At 35.0% G+C, this 16,251-nt stretch overlaps 1 long non-coding RNA gene across 1 annotated transcript; it reads left to right on the top strand.

Moving 5' to 3' along the window:
• The first annotated feature begins 6,690 nt into the window (after nucleotides 1-6,690).
• LOC140850611 (uncharacterized) lies at nucleotides 6,691-15,894 on the top strand. Its single transcript, XR_012133554.1, has 3 exons — nucleotides 6,691-6,820; nucleotides 14,090-14,284; nucleotides 15,079-15,894. It is a non-coding gene; the product is annotated as an uncharacterized lncRNA (long non-coding RNA).
• Nucleotides 15,895-16,251: the final 357 nt, after the last annotated feature.

Raw genomic sequence — 16,251 nt, 5'->3', positions numbered from 1 at the left:
TTTGTAGTTTTCACATACCGGTTTTCAGGAAGAAAGAAAATAATGAAAAAGCATTTGTGGGCAGCTTTTTGGCTTTGTATCATATTGTTTTCTTTCTTCAGGAAGAGAAAAAAGCACAAGCAACTTGCTATCAGAAAAAAGTGTCAATTAACAAGAATGCAGAGACAGGGTAGGTATATGTACTCATACAGTTATTATCCAATGAAATGTGGAAACACAAAAGTTGGACTCTACTTGCATTGCATAAATGAGGACAAATTCTCAGAAATGAGCACTGATTCTCAGCAACCCAACGCATGTATGCTCATAGTTTTATGATTCATGATTTTGCTGTTGAGAAATGAAAGAAGAAAAAGAATCAATTGTTTAGAGACCACACAATATACAATATACGTTTGGTGTAAATCATGCACATAATCTTTTTCAAAGAGTCCTTAGTTTTGTCTGAGAATTCCTCATAATGTGATGATTATGAGGAATTGCATAATTATAATGCAGATAGTTTCTATTTATTTAATTATGACTATCTGCTAGGTTTATGCCTTTGAAATGTATTATCTAATCCCATTCTTGCAACAGCCTATGATGAAGCCACATTTTAATTTAGAAAGTTAAACTCATTTTTTCATCACTTTCTCCTCTTGTTGAGTACTCAGCTGTATGAATACTGTACTAGCTTCTGGTCATCAGTGGTAAGGAATGTAGAGATAGTCCTTGCTTCCATGTGGCTTACAATCCTGTGAATATAGTTGCCCACATAAGGAGTATTAGATTTGGAATTTTAAACAGATACTTCATATGCTAAGATCACAGTCTTCACTATTATTGTATAGTTTTTGATAAAACAGTAATTGAAATTCTACACAAGACTACTAGTATCTTTTTATCTAATGAACCCACAGTAGATATAACTATCCATTTAGCAGTTATGTCTATCATTTTCCTCTTGAAGCAGACAGTCATTGAAATGTTAGAGAAGAAGACTGGTTAAAGATGAATGCACCATATTCATTTTGGAATTTAAACATTGTGTATAATGTCCCAGGTATATGTCCAGGGAGTTACAAATAGGAAAAACAACAGCAATAGAGTGAAGTTCATTTTCAGATTGATGCATCTTCATTCTAGTGAATCTTATCAAGTGGTTGCTACTCACTGGATTGGATATATTAATTTGTTTTCTTTTGTTAGGTAATGAGACCCAGGTATCTCTCTCTCTCTCTCTCTCTCTCTCTCTCTCTCTCTCTCTCTCTCTCTCTCTCTCTCTCTCTCTCTCTTTCTTAAGGCAGGAGCTCTGATTAACTTTTGGTTCTCAGTTGCAACATATTTCTATTTCAAGAATTTTCTTAGTTTAAGTATTTCCCCTTCACATACTTCTTTATTATAGAGCTCAAGTTATTTTATTTGAATGATAAATGGCCCCACTATTATGCTCCTTTCTTCATAAGCTCACTTACGTGGAATGATTCTTACAACAAGGCATGGCATTTTCAACCTTATGAAGGTTTCACATGAGCAAAATTGTGGTTACTACATTCACCCATATTATCAAGTCCCTTCCTCATACCCCATTGCGGTCACTGTCTGTCAGTGTAGTAAGATGGTATAGAGCCATTATTTGTCTTCTCTGTGCTATACTGCCTTCCCCATGCACCCCTTACATTATGTGTGCTGATCATAATACCCCTTAATCTCCTTCTCCTTTCCTTCCCCCCCTTTCCCTTTAGTAACTGCTAGTCCCTTCTTGGAGTCTGTGAGTCTGTTGCTGTTTTGTTCCTTCAGTTTTGCTTTGCTATTATACTCCACAAATGAGGGAAATCATTTGGTACTTGTCTTTCTCTGTCTGGCTTATTTCACTGAGCATAATACCCTCTTGCTCCATCCATGTTGTTGCAAATGGTAGGATGTGTTTTCTTCTTATGGCTGAATAATATTTCATTGTCTATATGAACCACACCTTCTTTATCGATTCATCTACTGATGGACACTTTGGTTGCTTCCATGTCTTGGCTATTGTAAATAGTGCTGTGATAAACATAGAGCACACTAGACTTTCTTGGTTCCATCCTTTACATATTTGTGTGATTAACCTTGAGGAAATTGCTTAATCCTTCCAGGCCTCTTTTCACATTATGAAAATGAGTATAATAAAATATTATAATCAGCTATTGTGAACAATTGAAATGAGATAAAGTACATAAAGTTCATAATAAAAATAAGAAAACAAATTAATTCTTCTAATACTAGAGTGCCTGGTATATAATAAATACTCTACAAACATTGTTTACTTATATGTGAAATGAGAGAAAATAATGATGTGTAGTTCCCCATCTTATTGAAGTCAAGTATAAGAAAAAACTATAGTCAGACTAGGCAAGTTAAATATTTTCAGTGTTTGCAGTTTCTCATAACTTCAAAGACTGCCACAATACTGATAATACCTCAGGCATATTTTTAATAATATGAGTGTATTACAAAACATTACACTGAACATAGCAATAATATAGGATTTTAAGTTCCTCAAGTACCTTGTTTTTATTGATAATTTACTCCCAGAATGATAAAACATTTTTCTTATTTATAACTGCATTTAGAAAACTGTGATAAATTTTTGAGTAATAGTGAAAAATGGAATAGAGAAGATAAAGCCTGGGACTGATTTTACTAAACAGGTCAAGAGTAGACATATATTTTGTTTTTATATGTAATTTTAACTGGGAAGGGATACAATCTACCTTTTTTCTGGTTTGTTTTTTAACCATTCTGTGTACACCAAAAATATACCTCCAGGTCAATACTTATGCACCTACATTATCATTCTTAATCACTTTTATTATTCATTGTTTAGATATTGCAAAATTGGCACAAATTTGTTTTCAAATTAGCCTCACCTGAAAAGGTAATCTGTTACTCCCATATAGAGAGAAAAAGCACCCCTTTTCTGACATGTCAATACTGGTATTAGCAATCTTGAAAATTTGCCACCATAAACTGTGGAAAATTTATCTATTGTCAGTTTAATTGCAGAGAGATTGATGACTCTCAGGTTTATTGCTATTTTGTAGTTTCTTTTGTGAATTATCTATTCATGTTCATATATTAATTTTCTTGTATGTAATGGGAAGTTGTTTTATTTTATAGAATTATTTGTATATTTCTAATACTGTCTTTTTATGTCATTTAATTGTGTTCAATTTAACTAAATGACATTTTATGTCATTTAATATGCTTTCTAATTGTGTTCTGTGTTCTCAAATATGACTTTTAAGTTATTCACTTATTTTTGGTTTCTGCCATTGGACTAATACAGTAAAAATATTATATAACAATCACTTATACTTCATCTTAGCAGTTATGAATTGTTATTTCTATATTAAATCTTTATTCTATCTGGAATTTATTTTGGTGAAATGTCTAAGTTACATTCTCAAAATGGATTTCCAGTCATTTAGTAAATTGTTCCATTTAGTAAATAATCCACTATTTTCCTCAGCTATGTAGAAATGTATGTAAACATAGTTATATCTATTTGGATATCAGTGGTATTCTTCCTGCTTTAATTTCATAGCTGTATGATCATTTGTTTTCAAAATGTTCCAGGTGTGTGAATTAATTTTTTCACATGAACTTGAAAGTATTTTACCAATTTGAAAAAAATTCCATTGGGAATTTAATTACTTATTTAATTTGGGAAAGAATATGTAATGTAACTTCATCTCTGTTAGCCATTCTTAGTATCTCATGATAATTTTTTATACAATAAATACAGATCGGAATCAGTTTATATGATAATCGTTTCTAAAATGTCATTATTGTTGTGATTCACATGATATTCTGGCATGCTCTAAAGATTCCATGGAGGTGTTTTTGAGAATGTCACCAACCCAGAGAAGACAGGAAATTAAGACGTGTGCACACATGCTCACTTTCATATGCACAGACCTTCAACCAGATCAGCTCTGTTTTTATCTGCTTTAATTGTTGTGCTTCCACAGTACTTTTATTTGAAGCAAGGTCCTTCCGATGAATTAAAGGAATTATAGATTCCAGGTATGTACTGAGAACTCCACCCTTAGCCCTGTCCTGTTCTTATTCTTTTTAAGGCAATGGTTTGGTAAATAAATAAATCAAAGGTATGTTCATACTACTGTCTGAGAGAACAAGGAAGAAGGAATAACAAATATGGGGAGGACGAAATCAGGATTTCTTCCTCTAAAAACATGACAAGCCATATTTAAGGACTGAATTTAAGAAAGCAAAATTGAAGGTAAATTATTAGATGTTTATACTTGGTTCTGAAATTCTAATGGCAGAGATTCAGTTTAGCAGCAACACATTTAAACAAAAGGCCTCAGAGATTAGCCATTAGCAAGTTTCATATGGATCATGAGAAGCAAACAGTCATCCAAAAATAGTGATCTTGGTTTCTGTTGCTATCCATACATTAAATAGAATATTTGGCAGTTGCAAGATACATTTCTAGAAACATTTCTCATGTACAGTACTTAAAATGAGATATAAACAAATTGAGTTTGTTTCAGAGAACAGAAATTAGATAATCAAGAGCCTTAAGGAAGATTCTAAACCTTGTTATGTAAAAGTTGAGAGAAATAAGGATATTTTATTCCAAGTAGAAAAGATTCAGAGAACAAAATAGCTGCTTGTAAATGCTTGAAGTAGTACCATGAGGCTCTATAGGCCCCAAGAATGCTAACTAGGACCAAATTTTGGATATAGCAGGGGCACGGATTTCAGTGTAAAATAAGGAAACGCTAACAGCCAGAGCTATTTGAACATGAAACAAACTCTCTCTCAGGAGGTAATATGTAGCTTGTCCCTGGAACTGTTCAGATGTAGGCAGGGGATGGCCACTTTGAGAGAAAAGTTGTAGGGGAGATTCAAGCATAAAAGGGTAATTAAATGAGATGATGGTTCGTACCCCATTCCAATCCACAGATTCTGCACCTCTGTTACTTAGGGCTTTTATTTGACTGTAATCTGAGTATGAATTAGAATGGAAAGTTTGTTTTTTAGTGTGTGTTTTTTTTTGCTGTCTAAAGGAAAAGCCCAGTTTTATGTCAGGAAGGTAAAGGGAGGGAATAGTTTCACTGTGTTTTGTTTAAGTCAGGTGACAGTGGTGAAGTGAATTTGTAATTTGTAAGACTGGGAGCAAAAAGGGAAGGAATAGGTGGGGAAGAGAGAATAGATACTATGAATGTCTTTTAAGATGAAATAGTTCTCTTGGGATGTCTGTTTAGTTAATTTCTTATGACAATGTTTCAGGAAAGCAGATTATGCACAATGTAATCACAAATGAATGGACATAACAGATTGCCTCACAAAGAAGCACATTCAATAATTATATGGCCATAATTATTAAAATCAGAACAAATAGATTCTAATTCCTGCTTCTCCTCTATGTGGTTCTTTGATCCAGAATCTATCCCTTGCCCTCTCTAGGCCTCAATTTCTTCACATGTAGTGGGAAGTAATTCAAAGTACGTGACAGCTAATTTTCCTCCTACTTGTGAAATGCTAAAACTTTACATACAGGTGCAGCCCTGTTTTTGGTAACATTCTCCTAGGACCTACTTCCACCTTCTTGTCCTTACATCTTACTTCAATGATAATCATCATCTTGCTTCAAACCCTTTTTGTGTCTGCTCTGAAGTCCTGTGAATTTTATCTTGATGTGGGGAACTTCACACCCCATTAGTCAGTCTAGCAGAACTGTTTTGAAACTTGAAAGGGACTGTTGCTCTTTTGTAGTGTCCTGGGGGAACGTTATGTGAAAGACATTCAGGTAAGGCAAAATATTTTTAAAACATGTCTCAAGTGCTATTAATGAATGTTAAAACACCCACACAAAGGCCCTTTGGACACTGAAATGAAATTCATGGTTTTGACATGATATAACCTTTGGATATGATGTTTTCAATACTACCTTTTATCACAGTTGGAGAGAGAATGAAGGGAACCAAGTGGGCTGCAAGCATAGATCTGAGTTAGGAACATTCCCGCGAGTAACCTATCTCATGAGCCGCTATAGCAGGCAACTTCTTGATGTACCTGACAGAGTTAAATGAGGCACACTCTCAATAAATGTCTGTTGATTGACTGCATATTGATTTTATTTTGAAGAACGATTTAAAATATTTCATCGCCCATCCCCATTCTTTGGCCAGACTCCAGTACAGAGTATATATTTATGTCAGAGGCTGGAGGAAGCAGTAAGGCCTCATTGTTGTATATTGCATGGATTGTGACAAATAATGACCTGAGTAAATACTTGTAGTTCTCTGGGTCTTAATTTCATTATCTATGAAATGAGAAAGTTAAATAAATCAAAAGTGACTTTCTGCATCTGAACTTTTTTCATATTCCATTAGTGGAGTTATGCTTTGAGGTTCAATCCAGAAGGACTCTTATGTCTTGTCATCTGCTACTTGTTACCCAACCCTGCTGCTTTCCAAAGCTCACAGCTACATTATGTTTCAGAGAGTTAGGAATGTAATTGCAGAAACGGAAGCACCAGCTTTGGGAGTTGCACACGTGTGATTTCAGAATCGAGGATGCAGAATCTCCTTTTTCTTTCTTCTTCTTATTTTTGATCAGAAGGAAAGGATTAAAAATTTGTATAGTTTGGAAAATGCACAATTTTGATCCCAAAATCTTACCTTTTTTATTTTTAGAAAAACAAATTATCTGGTGAAATGAGTACTGGCAATAATATCTTCAAATGCCCTGTGGAAAAATATAAACTTGATTACCAATTTTCATAATCTTTTGGAAGGAAAAAAAGAATTTGCAACAGCCCAAGGTAGGTAGAATGCAACATCAGTAAAATGTAAAAGGAATGCAGCTTTTACTTGAAACATGAAGTGTTAATAACCTAAACATAGTTTCTCTGGGAAAACTGGCAAAACCAAAGATTTGCCCTGATAGGAATTTTTAAGACTCTTAGATTTTATGTTCCTTGAAGTACACAAAGATAAAGGAGTAATGTGCAAGGGAAAAAAAATAATAAAATCTTTAATTATGCTAAAAAAGGGTATTTTAAAAGGGAAGAATTTTTTACACCACTTTCAAATGAATTAATATTGTGGAAAGACCTCAGCTTTGTGACCACTCTAAGCTTCAGGTTTTCTTTTCTGTGAAGTGGGTATAATAGCTCACATATCATCAGTGTTGTGGCATTTAAGCTCAATATAATAAATTATATGAATATTGTATATTATTTCAATATATGAAAGAAAAAATTTACAAAAAGAGAGCTTTAAATAAGTAAAGGTGCAAAATTCTGTATGTATCATAGTCAGGGACCTGATCCTTGTATTTTACTGTTTTAAGATCTGAGGCAGAATCTCTGCTAAAAGTATTAAATTTTTAAACACATAATGAAGATAAATAAAAGCTGAAATCTCCAATCAGTCTAACAGAGTAGCAGCTACATAAACTGTGGCAACCAAGAGGAATTGTTCGATAGGGGCCCAAGGTGAGGCCAATTTGTATCTGCGCTTCCATTTGGTTAAGGCAGAGACAATTCAACTGATTATTTCTGTAGAACCAAGCAGGGACCTGAATGCATAGTAGTGGCTCAATTATTGTTTGCTAAATAAACTTGAAAGGGAAGGTAACTCATTGAAATTTAGAAGTAGTATATATACTGGTGTTTAGAAATTCTCCTTTTCAAACTTTTCTTAGGTGATATGGAGCCCAGTTGAGGTACCTGTATTTTTTTCTGGTTTGTTACTTGATGCAAAGGGTGTGAAATAATGGTATTACTAAGTCTACAAGTGTTGCTATAATTAATTTATTTTTTCAGGAGTAATCAAGATTGCTTTTGAGAGAAGGGGTTGAAAACATATCGTTGTCTTTATACAGAAATAAATCAATAGCCTCCTTTTATAATCCTTCCCAGAATTAACTCCACCTCGCTTCATTTGAAATTTTCTTGTGAAGATCATGAATAGACACTAAAGAAAATAAATTTCCCACACACCTTTTCCTCTTCTGTATTCTGTTTTTCTTTTGGAGACTCCCTGGTCAATGAGTCACTTAATCTTGTTACCTGGAATTATGCTTGTGTTTTACTCTTCTCCCCCTCCAATAAAATACCAAGTACTTCAGATTCTACCTCTGACATGTTTCTTAGGGAATTACCTCTCCATCATCACTACTGTTACTCCTCTAATATAGGCTTTAATCATCATTCACCTGAAAACAGCAACAGCCTCTAACATAGCTCCAGGTCCTGTTTCACATGAATGTGCTATTTCATAATGAAAACAGTTTTTCTAAAAATGATAATATTACCTTATCACATCCATGCTTGAAACTTTGTGTACAAAATATCTTCAGAGTAAGATAGGCATTTTTAATTTTTGAATTTTTTTATTGAAACATAGTTGATATGCAATATCATAATGTTTCAAGTAGATAGCATACTGATTTGAGAGTTATCTACATTATTAAATGATCACCCCAACTAGTGTATTTACTGTCTGTCAACACAGAAAGATGTTACAGAACTGTCGACACATTCTCTCAGCTGGTCTTTCATTTCCATGACTAATTTATATATGATTTAGGTTTCGTGTCTCTTTATCTCCTTCCTCTGTTTCACCCACCCCAGCCCCTCCCCCATTAGAACCATCACTTTTTACTGTCTATGAGTCTATTTCTGTTTTATTTGTTTCATTTTGTTTCTCTTACATTCTGCATATAAGGGAAATCATGGCATTAGATAGGCATTTTTTAAATATCAGATAAAGCAGTCTATGATCTTTCTCCTGCCTTGTCTCTTAATATTTCTTGCTTTAAGTATTATTCTTATTAACACTGAACATCTTATATACATGATGTGTACAGACATCGTGCTGTTTCACAACTCCATTAATTGGCACATACAATTCTGAAAATCAAAATTGATTGTGTAAGTGAATGGCCATTTTGTGATAGGCCAACTAAGTCCTGTGAAAAATAACTGGACAAAATATGTCTGATTCTATTTCCTTTCTTTAGTCCACACAGCATCTCTTGTTCCAAAGTAAGCGTATTTTTGTGCTACAGTTGGTGAATCTGGAGTTCTGGTAAAGCAGCAAGTAGGCAAATATAGAGGTTTTAAGAGTCTTTCAATGTTTGTGAACCTAAGAACTGGAATTTCTAAAACCCTAAAGCTTATATTAGTTAGGGTCACTGGTTGGGTAAAGAAAGAAATAAAGTATAGGAAGAAATTCTAAAGTTTTGGAAGAGGTATATCATATTGCATAACAGTTATATAAGTGAACCATGCAGGCAGAAAGCTTTGGATTATATCTTTGCCATTTATTAGCCATCTGACCTGATTAATCTATGCCTCAGTTTCCTTAAATGTAAAATAAGAAAAGTAACAATACTTACTTAATATGATTATACTGAGGATTTAGTGTATGTGTGTGTATAATATCATTTATACATTTGTCTGACACTAAGCAAGTTCTCAGTAAGTATTATTTAAAGAGAAAGGGATGCAGTAATATATATTTTTTGTGTGTCTATGAATGGAAATAGAATAACACCATATAAAATGTACTCCTAAGTACCTGTAAAAGAAAATACTGAGTATAATGATTAATTGGCTCTCCTATTTGTTTTTTTTTCCTTTTGTATTTGCATTATATTTAATTCTAAAAGTAATAGGGAGCAGTGTATTATGATATAATAAAGACTGACTTAATTGTGAGAAACAAAACTTCCCACATATTAAAAAAGATGCAGACTGTAGTTTATAATTAATTATCTGGCTATTTTTTGTATATTATTTAGCAATGAGACCAATAATCCAAAAATGCAGGTTTTCTTGGGACCAAATGGAGATATATAAATGAAAGGCGAAGACAGGCACCTGACAGGCTTTTCTTAGAATATGTTTTTAATTAGAATAAGATCCTGGACTGTGTGTGTGTGTGTGTGTGTGTGTGTGTGTGTGTGTGTGTGCACGTGCGCGCGTGTGTGTGTATGTATGTTCTCCTTCCTCTTTCTCTTTTGAGTGCCCAGAGATTTATGCTTATAGTCTATGTCACTTGTAAGCCAAGGGGTACTACTGTCTCAAGTCAGCATTACCATCTTGTTAATTTCTGAGGAGTTGCCTAGACATCACGGAAACGAAAGTCTTCACGTCATCCGCTGCATTCAGGATTACCAGAGAGAGACATCTCCCGTAGCTCTGCATCTTTGGATGGGTTTGATGTGTATAAGAAGCTGGAAAAGTGCAGTGTGGTTGAAGATGGTGCTAGATTTGGGGTTAGGGTTTTATACTTTAGCCTTATTTCTAAAAGCAATGCACTGCTAATGTTTTAGTAGAAGAGTATCAACTTGATTTGCAAAGGTGGAATAATTAGGATGTGCTTATAACTGTCAGAACTACCCACCCCATTGCTCAATCTGATTCACAATCCACACTGTTGTTCTCTACAGAAATATACATACAAGTCTCTCCCTCAATGCTTATAACCAGTTAATCATAACATCTAGACAATTATATTTCCTAAATTACTTTCAAGTGCATCTGTATCAGTTTTATTTTAATAACTATTTTGAGGTATAACTTACATATCATAAAGTTCATCCATTTTTAACTCTACAATTCATTTAATTTTAGTAAATTATTGCTCTGTGCAGCCATGATTGTAATTCAGTTTAGGAGATTTTCATCATTCAAATAGGATCCTTCATGCCCATTTACCATAAAACCCCATTCCTTCTCTCATATTCTAGAAAACCACTATTCTACTTTCTTTATATATTTGCCTTTTCTGGACACCTCATGTAAGTTATAAAATAAATGGTCTTTTTTGCTCCTTTCACTTAACATAATGCTGTTGAAGTTCATTCATATGATAGTTGCTTCAGTATCTCATTCTTTGTTTTTGAATAGTATCCCACTACATGAGCATATCACATTTTATTCATCCATTTATTAACTGATGGACATCTGAGTCATTTCCACTTTTTTGGATACTATGAAAGATACTAGTGTCATATGCATTTGCGTGGACTTGTATTTTCATTTCCCTTGGGTAGCTACTTGTGAGTGGAACTGGTGTGTCCTGAGGTTATCTGCATTGATTCTTGACCCATCTTTAACCACTAAAGTGTTCTTTGTAATGTGAGATCTCATTCACGTTGCATACATGCTGAAAGCTCTGGGGAGTCTCCCAATAATTATTCATTCTTTGTCTTAATAGATAGAACCCACTGGAAACATAGCGATTCTGCTTCATCTTGTATCAACCTCATTCTTGGTCCTTTCTCTCCAGACCCAGAGGATTACCTCAGCAGACTCAGTCCACAGAACAAAATAAAACAAAAACAACTTGTTTTTAACAGCTAGTTAAAGGAGCTATATCTTCTGTGCACTGTCTTCAAATTGCTCTTCCTTATATTTGTCAGTCTACATTGTTATTCCTACTATATTCAGTTGACTAATTCAGCTTTTAGATCTCAATAAGCTATCATTGACTCTCCAGATGCTTGTAGAGCCCATTTATATGCGCATCCAGTCCTCTAATTTATCATTATCATCAATTAATTTTTTATAAATGCTTTATTTAATTATTTATTAATGGACACATAATAGCTAACCAACAAATGTTGCTCAAAATGAATGAATATACTAACGGAACACTTAATGATTGATTGGATAATTAATGTCAATCTAGATGGTACTAAATTTAAGAACAGCTTTAGATATTATAGATGGTAATAGAGAATGAGAGGGTCCGTTTTCACTGGAAAATATAAATTACTCGTAAAGGACAAAGGAAAAGGTATAAGGAGATAAAAGGATTATTACTTGATTGCACATGTGTACATATGGTTTCTTCCTTTCTCTCACTCTCTTTTCAAGGGTGAATAAGTATAACTCCATATGACTTGCTCTCTTACCTCCCTAAATAACTTATTATACTGAGGGATATGGTAGTCCGGGCCTGATGGGAAATTCTGAATTGCCATGTATAGGGGATAGCCGCAGGACTAGGTGGGAACATATTATGGAATTTGCTATGCTTTAATGTATACTGAGGAGGAGAAATTCTGAAATGAGATATAAAGGAAGAAAACCAGTATGAGACAATGTTCTAGTATGTTTGATAAGGAGAAAATGATGACTAATGCTGTCCAAGGGAGAGCTAGTATTTTCTGGAATTACAATTGTCAAATTCACAGCAGGAGAGGGCAGCTTATAAGAAACAATTTTTTTTTCTATTTGAATGCTTTCAAACTGAAGTGATTATGAGCTCACAAAATTTATCTTGCAAGTTCTACCTCAGCAAACAGTGTTGTAATAGTCCAGCATCTATCTACAGTAAACTTCAGGGATGGCTGTTATTTTTTAAATCTCTTAAAATACGAGCTGAAGATCATTGCATTCCTCAATTTCAGTTGAATTTTTGATATAAACATATCATTGATTCAGAAGAGGGCCCTCATTTAATGTGGGACTGGTGCATGTTTTAATTTTAATGAGCAAACAAAAGCGAATTAGGAGTATAAAGAATGCAGGCAAGTTGTAGAGCTGCAAGTGTCAGTTTAGATAAGGACTGCAAGATGGGGAGCTGACCCTGACTCTGGAAACTGAAATTGTGGTCACACACTGAGAAGCTAAGGAAAGCTCCAGGAAGCTGTGACAAAGGAGCATTTGACTATAGAGAAAGAAATTTATATTTTTTTCTCAATATGAAAGGAGCTAAACAGAAGATTTTTCCAAGATCACTTCTCCAGGCATTGGGCAGCCGCTGTAATGCCCCATGTACAGAATGTTTCTAGCTGAGGAGTTATCAGATACAGGGTGGGCTCCAAATCCAAGCCAGGGCTCACCAAGGGAACATAAGTCTTCTCAAATTCTTCTGGAAATACTCCATCACTGGAAGAGCTAAGGAACTCACTGGATTAACCTCTAGCTTCTGCTGCCATAGCACCTCCATAGTTCACCTCTGTCCTGGCTGTCACCACGTTTCTGTTGTCTGTGCTATTCTCCATACATCTATCTCATAATACTGTCATCCTTTCAAGAGCAGAAACTGAAGCTTCTATGTTTGGGCCCTGTGCACCTACCAGTTACCTCTCCCATAGTAGTCATTCAATGTGCCAAGTGAATGGATGGGTGGGTAAACAGATCACAAATGAAATAATTCATTTATTGTTGCAGTTGACCATTAAGGATGACTTTCTTTATTCAGCATGCAGCCTTCAAAGCACATTGAGAGATAATAAGGGAAAGCTTGATTCAGTAATATTTTATTATCTGTTGCTACAGCTTTAGCAGACTCTGCACTCTGTGACTATAGAGGTAATTTTTAAATGATTTGTAGTGTTGATGATAGGCTAATTTTCAAATATTTGGGGTGCATATTTTCTTGCATAAAAACCATTTGCTGGCAATATATTTCTCAAACTAATGTGATGTTCTTGTCTAGTCTACTGTGCCTAATTTAAAAAGTGGAAGATGGTGTGGAACTTTCTGGCAGGAAGCTGAGTGATAACACACGTTAATGAAGGCAAAGTGTATGACATATCAATTTGGGCCTCATTGGATCAAAGCATAACTTTCATAAACATGCAATGTCTTCATTCTGCAGTGCCTTGGCCTTATGTTCTCAGTACTGAGATCTGAAATGGGGCATTCATTCTGTGCTAATGTTGGCAAATAATGTTCATTGCTATCAATATGCCATCTATTTAGAATGAGCTGGGATGACATTTCACTGCTTTTCCTTAAAGGGCCATAAAACTGCAAACTGTCTCTGGATGTCTCTGCTGCAAATATTGACACCATGAGAGAAATCATTCCCTTAAACCTCAAGAGACCCCTTTCCTTTGACAATGTGGGGATTATCAATGATGAGAAGAGAAAAGAAAAAAATAAAATTCAAAAGGCTCTTTGAAATTTTTAAGTCCTTTTTGACAGATTAACCATTTCCTTTGATTTTGGGGTGCAGATTATTAGCCACAGCAGCTACATAAAAAGAAATCCACAATACATTTTTATTTGATTCTCAAATTAACATAATGCATTGAATTTTTTTAAATGTTTCTTTATTTCAAGGAACACAGGACCTTAAAGGATTTTGTCTCTGTGTGTTACTTTGCTCTGTCAGCACCAACTTGGAAGAACATACCGTGGAGGCTGGCATACCAAAAAGCAAAAAGCACTACAGTGCTGGATATTGCCTCTGGCACAGACTGGATGATACTAATAATACCTCTTTATCCGACTACTGCCCATAAAACCCTGTCAGTGGTAAGCATAATACATTTTATCTGCACTAGCTTTCTAATCCTTTTGCATTAGCGCTTTCCAAGGCATTTGTTGTTTGCAATTGTCTTCCAGGCAGGAGGCACTTCAGGTTCTAGGTGCCAAGGAGTTAAAGTGGTATGGAATTATTAAACCATTGAATTTCCTATATGAAGAGATGCCTGGGTAAACCAATCCTTTTGCTTATGCAGATTTGGTCCATCAGATATTCTTAGGAAGTCTGTCATAATTAAAGATGTGAAAGCAACTTTGCCAAGCATGTGATGCTTTGTTTGTCTTCTTGGCAAAGTCAGTATCATAAAACAGTTTTAAGTTCATGGATATTCATTAAATACAACTGAGACAAGGTAAGCAGGTTTAAGTGCTCTGGGAAGGTACCTTTGCCACTCTCTAATCTAGCTTTGCATCCATGGTTTTGGGGATTTTTAAACTTTAAGCCTTGGAAACATTATTCAGCTGAACTATTTGGAGGAAGTCGAATACATAAAGTGCACACTGGGGGATTTTCTCTGCTTGAAATGCCTATGAGCAGCCTGGAGCCCTGCCTGTTCCTGTCCTCCTTGTCTTCCATCCCCCTCCCCCAGTATACCCATAATACCTTCTGTGTACTCCACAGAGTACAATCTATACAGCACTCTCCTAGACCACTAACTACTTGAGGGAAATCTGAGTTGAATACCAGTGTCAAAAATTGTAGTGACCAGTAGCAGTTAACAAATTAATTTAGTTGTTCATTTATTCAATTAGGTTTATAAATGTATATGTTTCTCTTATACCAGGAATAAAAGTACTTCCTCCCATCAAGATGGATTAAGCATATGAATCGGTGTTGAAAAAATATGCCTATAGGGCTTTGCCATTTATACTGAAGCCCTTGGTGCTGTTCCTAAGGCTGGGATTCAAGTGTCTGTCTGGATTGTGTGTTTCGGGGTGAGTTTTTGGCCAAAGAGGGAAGTTATAAAGATGGACTTCAAAGCTCAAGCTAGTAATAAATGAAACAGAAAATCTGGCAAGTCTCAGGAGGGAAGATAACGTCAGTATAAGGCTACCTGACAAGGATTGGAGACAAAGAATGTATGATCCAAGTCCAGAACAGAGTTGAGAGTCTTCCTCCCAAAGGAACCTTTCTGGAATTCCTGCAGCAGGCAGCGCAGTGAGGAAAGTACCTTAATAGATGGAGTCACCTGTCACTTTATGGAACATTCAATGCACACATATTTTATGAATAAATGGACATTTGCTATTACACATGTATTGTACAAAGCTAAGGGAAAATAAGAGGATATATAAAGAGAGGGCAATATCGAGTTTAGGAAAGTGTTTAAGAACATCTAACGATAAATGTAAGTGTGTCATGTAGACCACATATACCAATACATGGACAAAACTAGCAAAAAGTTGGGCACTGCTGAAACTCAAAGAAGAGTAGGAGAGGGACAGCATTAAGTTATACATTTGGGCTGTAGCCAGATTATGATGTGCATTGTCTGCCAGGAAGTCAATTCAGAGTTTCTCCTATAGCCCATGGAGAGCCATTTAAAAATATTGTGCAAGAGATTAGTAAAATCAGATTTGTATGCCAGAATTTATAACAGAGTAAAGGAAAACTAAAAGCACATTGGTTAATAAAATGATTCTTATCATTGTCAAAGGGAGATTTCCCAAATTGTTTTAACCAGGAGCATTCCATGGTTAGAATATTACAAATTACTAATGTAGTAATAAAATTTTTCATCGGCCTCTTAGTAATATGGCAGCCAGGTAATTCACATTTCCTGATGAATTCCCCTAAAAACACAGGAAACAATGCACTCCTTAAATCAACAAAGGAAGATGAGACTACACATATCAATCTTCTGGGCCCAAGATGAAATCCCAGGATGCAATTCCAGAAAATATCAGTTCACTTCTAAAAGCCAAGCTAAAGGAACTAGACAGAAAAAGGAACTTTT

The sequence above is a fragment of the Manis javanica genome, chromosome 7 (genome assembly GCF_040802235.1).
Source record: "Manis javanica isolate MJ-LG chromosome 7, MJ_LKY, whole genome shotgun sequence".
Lineage (NCBI taxonomy): Eukaryota > Metazoa > Chordata > Mammalia > Pholidota > Manidae > Manis > Manis javanica.
The sequence above is the reverse complement of the archived record's forward strand: the minus strand, read 5'-3'. Positions and strand labels throughout refer to the sequence as shown.